This window comes from Aquarana catesbeiana, linkage group LG03 (genome assembly GCF_042186555.1).
Source record: "Aquarana catesbeiana isolate 2022-GZ linkage group LG03, ASM4218655v1, whole genome shotgun sequence".
Taxonomy (NCBI): domain Eukaryota; kingdom Metazoa; phylum Chordata; class Amphibia; order Anura; family Ranidae; genus Aquarana; species Aquarana catesbeiana.
The window spans coordinates 679398748-679410431 of NC_133326.1; positions in this window are offsets into that span (position 1 = coordinate 679398748).

The window sequence follows — 11684 nt, forward strand, 5'->3', positions numbered from 1 at the left end:
ACCCCCCCCCCCCCAAAAAAAAAAGCATTGTTAAAAAAAAAAAAAAAAACACTGTCACGTGACATTAAAAAAAAAGTATCGGTAATCGGTATCGGCGAGTACTTGAAAAAAGTATCGGTACTTGTACTCGGTCCTAAAAAAGTGGTATCGGGACAAACCTAATAGTAGTTATGAGTCAAGTCAGGGTCACAACCAGAAGTTAAGCAGGAGACAAGTCCAGGGGCAGGTCGAAGCTAATCAGAGAAGAGTGAAACAAGAAACACATGGGAGACAGAAGATCATTAAGCAATCTTCAGTGACTGCTTCCTTTCTTAAATAGGTTTTTTTGGTGCTAGTTTTGAGACTGGGAAAGTGCGCGCAATGCATCTGAACATATCCCAATGGAGACAAGCACACCCATGCAAGATACTGGCAGAAGTGCCAAGCCTAATGCCCCGTACACACGATCGGACATTGATCGGACATTCCGACAACAAAATCCATGGATTTTTTCTGACGGATGTTGGCTCAAACTTGTTTTGCGTACACACGGTCGCACAAAGTTGTCGGAATTTCCGATCGCCAAGAACACGGTGACATACACCATGTACGACGAGACTAGAAAAGGCCAGTTCAGAACCAAGCATGGCACCCTTTGGGCTCCTTCTGCTAATCTCGTGTTAGTAAAAGTTTGGTGAGAGGCGATTTGCGCTTTTTCAGACTCGTGGTTTTCAGATCGTTTTCTGCTGTTCAGTTTATGCTTGTGGGTTTGTATCTGCTCATTGGTGCGTGCAGCAAGCTACGCGTGACTCTGTCATTGTGTTCTTGTTCGTTCGTTACTGTTTTTCAGGTCGCTCTTCACAGGCCTTGCTGTTCTTCAGTGCATTCTGTTACTTCGTTCTGAGCAGCCGACTATTTTTTAGCCATGTTGCGTATATGTACTCCTCGTAGAGTTTGTGCTGTGCGGGGGCTTGGTGTTGGGGTCCTTACCTCGACACAAGTCCAGTCCATGAACAGGGTGGGGAGGAGTTCATGGACCAAGAATTGGTTGCTCCAGCATGACCAGTTCTGTCATATAGCTTTGCTCCGTGAGATCCGTGAGAATAATCCTGATGATTTCAGGAACTTTCTCCAGATGACGGACCCCGTATTTCACTGTTTGTTGGCTTTGCTGATCCCCTATATCAGCAGGCAGGATACCTGCATGAGGCAAGCCATCACTCCGGAGCAGAGGCTAGTCGCCACCCTGCGGTACTTGGCGACAGGGAGAAGTCTGCAGGACTTGAAGTTCTTAACAGGCATCTCCCCCCAGGCTCTGGGGATCATTATCCCAGAGACCTGTTCTGCCCTCATCCAGGTCCTGCAGAAGGAGTATATGAAGGTAAGATTTGTATCCTTTAACATCACATTTAATTGTATGGAATGTTTGCTAATATATTGTATTTCTTTCCTCATTCCCTAATTACCATGATTGTAATATGCTGTGAATGTCCCCTTTGTCCTCATGCATGCTGGATTTTTAGGTAATTATTTTTTTTTCCTTCATACATATTTGCCTTCACTTACCTCCCCAGCATGGTCTCTTGCCCCTATATTCACCTCATGTATTCACTTAACAATGTATTTTATCAGCTCCATAGTAGTGCTTTACCCTAAATACCCCCTAAAATGTTTATAAATGTGATTTGTGCTTTAAATTCAGGCAGAGTGCCAGAGGCTTATTTTGGGTGTCCCCAAATCATTTTAACCCTCCCTCCCCCCAACTGCTAAGTTAGCTGATACCAATTCTCTAACTATCCGCAATCATCTATCTGCTGACTTTGATAAAAACCCATACACACTATACCCATCTCTTTTGTGGTCAGATGTGTGGATGAATTCCCCAAAGCATGTAGTGCAAGGGCCTGCTTGTATACTTTCAAATGGTACTGTTTAAAGTTTTTGTATCCTATTATCTTGATATGTAATAGCAGAATGTCCAAATGTGCTCAAATGTGTACAATGTGTATTTATATCTTTGTATTATGACACTTCTTACCTGTCCAGTGGGCTGCCAATAGTGTAAGTAAGGAGGGGCTGTTCAAAGCAATACCCATTATTTAGGCATTCATCTCTCAATGAAGTGGAGAGGGTTACCTGTCCAAGAGCTCCCCCCCTATAATGTTAGAAATGGACCATGAGAGGGGGGGGGGGGGAATCTGATAGGTGTACCTTATACGTTGGTCTTTAAAAACTCCCTCAAATAAATGTTATCTTGATGTTGGCCAAGAATGTTTGTGTCTGATCTGCTTTCCCTGTTTATGTGCAAAATGAATAATTGTTTTTTTTGTTTGACTGCACAGTTTCCTTCCACGCCACAGGAATGGCAGACTGTGGCCTCCCACTTTGCCCAGCGGTGGGACTTTCCTAACTGCAGAGGGGCAATTGATGGGAAACACGTCCACATCCTCCCACCACCCAACTCGGGGATGTACTATTATAATTATAAGGGGTTCAATAATATTTTGATATTGGCGGTGGTGTCGGCTACTTATGAGTTCCTGTATGTGGACGTGGGGAAGAATGTCCGGATGTCCGATGGTGGAGTCATCGCCCAGACGGAGTTCTTCAGGCGTCTCCAGAATGGCAGCTTGGACTTGCCACCTCCAGAAGACAATGTGGAAGGACTCCCATTCGTCTTCGTTGCGGATGAAGCATTTGCGCTGGGGGACCATCTTATGCGGCCATTCCCGATGAGGACCCTCAAGCCAGACCAGAGGGTTTTTAATTACTGGCTGGCCAGAGTCAGAAGAGTGGTGGAGAACACGTTTGGAATCATGGCCAGCTGGTTCCGCCTATTTCTTACACCCATACATATGGCGGAGTATAAACTGAATCATATAATCCTGGTGTGCTGCGTTCTACACAACTTTTTACGGCAATATTCTGCCAACTATGCTGGCTCAGTTGGGCCTGAGGCTGGACTTCAAAATGAAACAACCCTGACGGCGCTTGAAAGTGGCCGTCCTGGCTTGCCCCCCTGAGTGCCCGTGATGTCCGGCTAAGATACCTTGAATTCTTTGCGGGTAGGGGGGCTATCAATATGCCAGACAATGTCTAAAACCTTTTTCAAATAAAAAAAAACTACTCAAATCTTTGGTGACGTTTACTGCTTGTGTTTGTTTTAGCTGACCCTGACAGAAATGTGGTGAGTCCTGAAAATGGCATGATTGTGTAACCTTACAAAGCACTGTTGGGTGTTATTTACTAAAGGCAAAGACACTTCGCACTACAAGTGCAGTTGAAACTGCACTTGTAGTGCAAAGTGGATTTTACCTTAGGAAATAACACCCATTATCACAGAAAAACACCAATTAGAGCAAAACAAAAGTGTTGGAGCGTTGAGACAATAATCCACACATTCTTGATTAACAATCTTTTTAATACCAGCACAATCACATGTGCATTTGGAAAAGGTTTTTAAAACAAACCAACATGTTTGTTGTATAACAATTTTTGGGGTCACATTAGAAAAAGTAGAAATGTCCATTTAAGATAAAACAGGCATGTTTAAAACCAACAAGAAAGACACAAATCTTGAACTTACAAAGTTCACATTTGGTAGAACTTGAAGGCAATATCAGACATGAGTATTTACAAACTGTGTTTAATATTGCGTTCAGATGGGGTGAAGTCACCCCAGGAAAAGCCAAATTTTGAAGATGCACACAAATTTACGAATGTCAACATGTGCTACCTGCCATCACGGGGGATCAAGGGACGTGTTTTGGGGGTGCAACCCCTTCCTCACAGCTACTTGATTATTGAGGAAGGGGTTGCACCCCCAAAACACGTCCATTGATCTCCCGTGATGGCAGATAGCACATGTTGACACACTGTGTGCATCTCCAAAATTTGGCTTTTCTCAAATTTTTCAAAAAATGTCAAAAATTTTTAGTTCACAAAAAAACAAAGGGATTTTGAGGGGTTTTAAACTCTCCCTAAAACATCAATGATGTTCTTCATTTTTTGAACATCATTGTTTTTTTTCTTGATGTTTTCCAAGTCCCTATTAAACCCCATGATCTCCCCGATCAGGATCTGTGCGCTTTCCGAGGTGAAAGGATCTGGATTCACAACATCACAATCACCTAAAAAGATAGAAACCAAAACACAACATGTATTATAAATATGCCGGCATCCATCTCCTACCTGAGCCTGTGGTCCCAGACACTCACCTGTTGTGGTGCCAATTTCCACCACATCTTCCTCCTCCTGCTGTGCTTGTTCTGGGTGAATTTCCCCTTCTTCCAGAGGTGGGGGGTCTCTGGTCTCCTCAGATGAGGGGTGTCCTCCGAGTCTTTTCTCCCCTATGTAAAAAAAAAATAGGTCTACTTAGCACACAGATATTGGATGGCAGAACTATAAATATGAAACATTGCTTTAAAGTGGGATACAATTGTCTGTTTTGGCAGAGTTCCAAGATGTTGCATTTTTCTTGTCCTTTGTCAAGCTTCAACACTTTACCTGTTTTGTACAAGCCTCACAGATGGAGACACCCCTATAATATACACTGGACCACCTGTGTGGGCCCCCTATTAAAAAGGGTGTTCTTGTGTCCCACACTAGTGCTCCAGCGTCCAGAGTGTAAACAGCTGCTGAGTGTTCTCTCCTTACACAAAATCTAGTTTGCATTTCATTCTAGTAACAAACGCATCTACACAACCAAATTAGTTTCACACAAGTAGGCCCTAAAAAATGTGGGCAAATGTATATGGCCAAAACAATGGTGTTTTATAGGCCGAAAGAAAAATGTTTGATACGAACAAATAATGTGCCCATGAACATGAAAGTTGACATTTTAAACTAGATAACAGTTCCTAAAAGCACATGGAGCAGCACGAACGTAATAAACACAAAAAGAATAGGAACACAGCACAACTACTTACTTTTTTGCAGCACTCTCCGGATCTTTCTGTACTGCTCGTGCTCTCTTAATTTTAGGTCCGACCACCACTTCCTGAGCTGATCTTTCAATCGTCGTATCCCGAAATTCCGGTGCAGACTTTTGACCACTTTCGCCATGATCTTGGCCTTTCTGACATTGGGGTTAGGGTAAGGTCCTTACTTCCCGTCATAGTCGGCCTTCTTCAGGATGTCGACCATCTCCAACATCTCCCCAAAGGACATATTTGATGCCTTAAATCGTCTCCTTCTGGATCGGGACGTTTCTGCCTCCGGGCTTTCCTCCTCCTCGTTGGTGTAATTATCAGACACCTGCTCTGACTCCGCCATGTGCTCTTCCCCACTGCGACGAACGAGAAGGGGCGGGGAATAGACTATAAAGAACGTCAGGGGTGGGCGGAGTTTCACGCATGCGCAGTGTCTATAAAGCGTAACACGCGTGCGTAGTACGTACGTTCTGTGAGCGGAGGAAGGAGTAACGGAGGCGCCGATCGTGATTGCCAAGGAAAGATTTAACATTGGGCCTATACTGCTTCTAGATTGAGGACTGTATTTGCACAAGTTTAGAAGACTTTAGGCTGACATTAGGGTTTGTCTTGTGTTGTGTCTTGCAGTGAAAATGGATATCTTGAAAGATAAGGACTTTATGCCAATCTTCATTGATATGTTCAGGGAGCTACCCTGTCTATGGGAGATAAACCACCCTGAATATAAGAACCAAACAAAGAGGAAGGCAGCGCTGGATAATTTGTTGGAATTTGTGAAGACAGTGATCCCCACGGCAGACATCACCTATTTGAAGATCCTAATTGGTGGCCTGAGGAGTACATATCTAAGGGAGCACAAGAAGGTCCAGTATTCCCAGAGATCAGGAGCTGTAGATGACATTTATGTCCCCAGGCTGTGGTACTATGACAGGCTGCATTTTCTGGCAGTTCAGACCGAACCCAGGCCAGCACTCTCCAATCTTCTTTCCATGCTTCCTTCCCCCCCAGCTGAGGCTTCTGACGCCCAACCTGGGCCTTCCAGGCAGCAACATGTGGAGGAACCCAGCTTGAGCCATGTATACCATTCCTCTAAATATTCATGGTTGTACAATCAATGATGTTAACTAGATGTTAGTTTGGAGTATTAATTTATGATTGTGATTGATGATGCAAAAAATAAAACCGTGTCCCTTTTTCATACACAGGGAAGTCTCAGCCAGGAGGTGGCCGGGCCAAGCAGGCTGCCCGATACCCAGGTCCTTCCCCTACATCTTCAAAGACAAAGTGGCAGGAAGAGAAGTAACCTGGAGGAGGCTGCCATAGGCCTCTTTTGGAAGGCTACAGAGGCCCTGAGAAGCCCCCACAGTGTGGAGGAGGACTTTGCTGGCATAACTGCCTGCAAAATGCTGCAGATGGAGGAGGGCCAACAACTCCTGTGTGAGTCCTTAATTTTGGAAGCTCTCAATAAGGAGTGTGGGGCCAAATAACATGTGCTACCCACATTTGTAACCTCACACATAGTCCTCCTCCTCCTCCAGGTCCTACTACTAATCCTCCTCCTCCTCCTCCAGGTCCTACTCCTCCTCCTGCCACATCTCCAACACCAGAGCCACAGCCGGGAAGGAAGCGTGGAAAGAAGACCAGAGAGTGATGACCCTGGGTCCAGTCTGGTCTGGCAAAAGATGCAGGCTCTTGTAGTACCACAGCCTGTCATATGCTGCTTTCATGATCTCTGGGACTTCTGGACCAGACTGCACTCCCTTAGATATGGACTCCTCAGGCCACCAATTTTGCAGTAAAAGAATTGATGTGTGCCCTGGGGGTCCATGGCTTCGCCAATTTATGATGTTTCTCCAGCGGATTTTTTGTTTCAATTATACTCGCCTATGTGTGTTTTCCTTAAAAAAGGACAGTTTGTTTGTGAGGATTCAGGTACATTTCAAAAATACAATGTGAAATTAACAAGGGACACCAACACCAAGCAATCTCCTTGAGATTAAATAATACAAGATAATAATGGTATTGTGGTAACTTGACACACAAAGCACACAAAAATATTATGGAGTAAAACTAAAAATAAAATAAAACAAAGATCAGCCTTGAAAAAAATACAAACCCAAAAATAAAAAAAACAGCCTTGAAAATAAATAAATAAATAAATAACACAAAAAAGAAATTTGGTCAGATGTGACAAATCAAAATATATTGAGGGAATCACGATAAATAATAAAGAAAGAAGTTTGTGAGAATATGAGCAGTAAAACTACTTCATTCTTCTCACATTATAAAGAAGAAGAGAGTGCGCTGTATTAAACCATTTTTTACATTGCAGCGTGACGAAAGTGCTGTATCCATTCCAAACGCTAATTTTACCAGACTGAGCTGTTCCGTCTCGGAATTTCTTCTGAGCATGCATGGCACTTTGTGCGTCGGAATTGTCCACACACGGTCAGAATTGACGCGATCAGATTTTGTTGTCGGAAAATTTTATAGTCTGCTCTCAAACTTTGTGTGTCGGAAAATCCGATGGAAAATGTCCGATGGAGCCCACACACGGTCGGAATTTCCGACAACACGCTCTGATCGCACATTTTCCGTCGGAATATCCGACCGTGTGTACGGGGCATAAGAATTGGTGCACACATACCTCTGTTCTGGGTAGCACCCTGACACCAGACAACCTTTGTTAGGTACTTTAGCATATTTAGTCCCCTTTATTTTGCTGTTACTTATTGTATAATTTGTAATATCTTTTTCAGTCAATATTTTTCTGTACCTTTTTTCTTTTTATTGTTTAAAATGATGATTAAAAAATGTTAATCTGACCCTCTAAATGCTCACACAGGGATAAACATGTATGCTTGGCTTTACTAATAATACACATTTAATGTCCATTTTTTTCTTCATTGGATGCGAGAATGTAGATCCTCTCTAGCAGGGACACAGACAGCAATACAAACCTGAAGAAGATCCTACGTGGTCCCCAATCTATTTGTAGTGCTCATCCCTGAAATGACCCACTGAATGACCCTGGAGTTCTTTCCCCAATAAGTGCACTAGTAGCCAGGCCAGTCTCAGTAACTCTCCTGACTCAATGATTAGTCTAGGGGTATTCTTTTTGATACTTTATTAAAAACTTGAACTTGGATAGGTGTAGGGCAGTAGTTCTCAACCCTGTCCTCAAGTACCTCCAACAGGCCATGTTTGCAGGTTTTCCTTTATCTTGCACAGGTGCTTTAAATTAGAGTCAATGGCTTGGTATCTTGGACAGCTATTTTATTTAAGAGAAATTTCGAAAACATGGTCTGTTTGGGGTACTTGAGGACAGGGTTGAGAACCACTGGAAGAACCAAGGGATACTCTAGTAATGTTAAGTAGTAACTTGAGGACACCTATGTTCTTCCTAAAGATTCTTAGCACAGTCCTTGCATCAGCGAATTTTAGGTTGAGCTACACAGGGACGCCATAAGCAGTGTCCACTTTTAGTACAGGCTAACTCTGATGCAAGAGGGATAGCAGCAGCACATAGTCACTGGGATCTCATTCACCGGCCTGCACTCACAAATGTCCTTGGATATAAAATGCCTCTTTCTAATATTTGCCAGACATTTCTCCCGTGAATTCTTCAGACCAGATCCCCAAAACAAAATCCCTCAGTCAGCTCCAGCAAAGTTTGGTAGAACAGGCTCCCCAATGAGCAAACAAAGAAGCATGGCTGGACCGCCCAGAAAGGCAGCAGCCCTTCAGGCTGGGATCTTCTCCTTCTGCACAAGAACCCCTCTGTTCCAAGCCGCAAGCTATTTATGCTCAATCCTAGCCACCTAGTGGGCACCCTCCCCCAGGGAATGGCTTGGACTACATAAATATTTAGACCGGAGATCTGACTCTCCTGACACACTACTTTCCAGAACCATGCAGAAAATGGGACAAGCAGTCCAATCCACAGCCAGTAAAACCCTGAGCAGAACAGAGCAATAACAAGCAAACTCCACTGATTACAGGAGAGCAAAAGGACTACAATTACCTAACCTAGATAGCACCTAACCAGGAGGAAGCTGCATATCCAAAACCAAAAAGGAAAAATGTAGATACACCTAATTTTTTTTACCTCACTGTAGGTGTTAAAAGTATGCTTTTGTATCATCCTTTTTGCAAGATAACATCTCTTTCTAGATAGTACCTAATTAGGAGGAAGCTGCATATCTAAAACCAGAAAGGAAAAATGTAGATACACTTAATTTGTTTTTTCTACAGAAAAAAAGCTACTGTACACTAAGATATGTATCTTTTTTTACCTCACTGTAGGTGTTAAAATTAACCCTTTTTGTCATCCTTTTTGCAAGATATTTTTTTAACCTTTCCTTGCTGTTCAACTCTTCACATCAACATACATCCGCAGATAAAATCCCAGGGAGCGCACACTCTTTACAGTCTGTCCTAGGAATAAACGTGAGGCTTCTAATCAAGCTTTTCTTTTGCTTTCAAGGTAAGTAGCAAAACGAAGCTTAAATTATTATTAATTTTGCAGTATAGTGTTTTATATAGGTGGAAGTAGAAGAAGGTCCCCTTAAGTGTAGCAGGAGGTCACACAAAAATAGCATTCCCAAATTGGATGTTATGCAATGTTCAAAAGCTAAATTAAAAGATAAGTATTGTTATCCTTTTTTTTTTTTAGCTTCATCATATTCCTTGTGAGCTGCAAATACATAAAAATATTTCCAGCCCTCTGAGAAATGCACCCTTTCTATTAAAATCAAAGTAAATACCTATGGGAGGGGGATCTGGAAGGTATACACCTCCTTTCCTTCTCCTTTGCTTGATTGATGTTGGCTCTGGGCTATCTGCTCTTGCTTTACCTCCCTCCTCCTTTTACACAGCACAGTGCCCAGATCGATTCTCTTACAGACAGCCATATCTGCACACTGTGTAGCTGCCTGCTATGCTGCAGTTCTGACCTGTGAAGTATAGCAGCATAGCAGGCTGCTACACAGTGTGCGGATAGAGGCTTTCTGTAAGAGACTTGATCTGAGCTGTGTGCTGCATGAGAGGAGGAGGCTGGGAAAGGAGGGGGAAAGGAGCTGTGCAGCTTGTGCTCAGATGGTGTGCAGTACAGGGATGTGAGATGGAGCCCAACGAGCACGGCTTCCATGGAGAGTGGGGGCACAACTAAAATTTGGGGGGAGAGTGGCACAGCCCTCCCCAACACTTCCCCCTAGATCCAACCATGTCTATACCACTTATGTATTTTCCTCTATGCACAGGAATTGCACAGTGCCTGAACTTGTTTACTGTTCAGGTGTGTGTCTGTTCAGTAGGTTCGGCCACATCTCCCAGTGGAGGAGGACAGAAAGAGGGGTGGATTGCTGAAGTGCGTGATAGATGACGTTCCCCTGCTGGAAAAACAAAAGGAGAGAGGAACTAAGTAACAGCTGATTCATGATTGTGGCAATATTTGTTAATTATTTAACCTATCCCATTCTTTGCTTTTAACCACTTTCCGACCAGCACATGTACATATATGTTGGCAGCCCTGCGCAAAACGACGTACAGGTTTTAGAGCCTTAGCAAGGCTAAGGATGGGGGACCCAATGACCGCTGGCCACCCGCGATCTCGGACACGAGAGATGGAATGGAGATATGTGTGTGTGAACACACAAATCCCGGTTCTGTCAGGAGAGGAGAGACAGATCGTGTGTTCAAATTAATTAGGAACAGCGATATGTCTCCTCCCATCCACCCACAGTTGGAACACACACTGAGGGAACACATTTAACTCCTTGATCGCCCTCTATGTTAACCCCTTCCCTGCCAGTGACATTTATACAGTAATCATTGGCTATTTTTAGCTCTGATCGCTGTATAAATGTCACTGGTCCCAAAATAGTGTCAAAAGTGTCCGATCTGTCCGCCGCAATCCCAATAAAAATTGTTGATCAGCGCCATTACTAGTAAGAAATAAATAAATAAGTAAAAATGCCATAAATCTATCCCCTATTTTGTAGACGTTATAACTTTTGCGCAAACCAATCAATATACGCTGTAAAGTCTCTTTTTTTTTTTTTTAAATAAAATAACAAATGTGTTATACTTACCTTTTATGTGCAGTGAATTTGCACAGGCCAGCCCGGATCCCACTCTTTTCGGGTCCCTCTTTGCTGCTCTTGGCCCCTCCTTCTTTTGAGTGCCCCCACAACAAGCGGCTTGCTATGGGGGCACCTGAGCTGATCTGCACCTCCTTGTGTCCATTCATGCACAGAGCTGCCATTCAGCCACTCCCCCTCTCTCTCATGATTGGCTAACTGACTTTGACAACCATGGGAGCTAATGGTGCCGCTGCTGTGTCTAGGCCAATCAGGAGGCGAGTGCCAAGGGGACTTGTGGACATCACTGGACAGAGATGGGGCTCAGGTAAGTAGGGGGACTGAGGGGGGCTGCTGCACACAGAAGGCTTTTCATCTTAATGCATAGAATGCATTAAGATAAAAACCTTCTGCCTTTACAACTCCTTTAAGATAAAAAGCCTTTTTTTTTTTTTTAGAGGCACATGATTAGAGCCGAGGCTCTAATTGGCTTCAAAAAAGGGTGGGCTTGGGGCACAGAGCATTAATGTCTCTTGCGAAAGAAGGTGTAAAACCCAGGAATATCTACAGAAGACTTCAAGTACAGTACGGCGATGAGATGCTCAGCCGCAGTAAGACATTTGAATGGTGTAAATGTTTCAAAGATGGCCATACATCCATCAGTGATGATCCAAGGCTGTAGTGGTTTCCAACC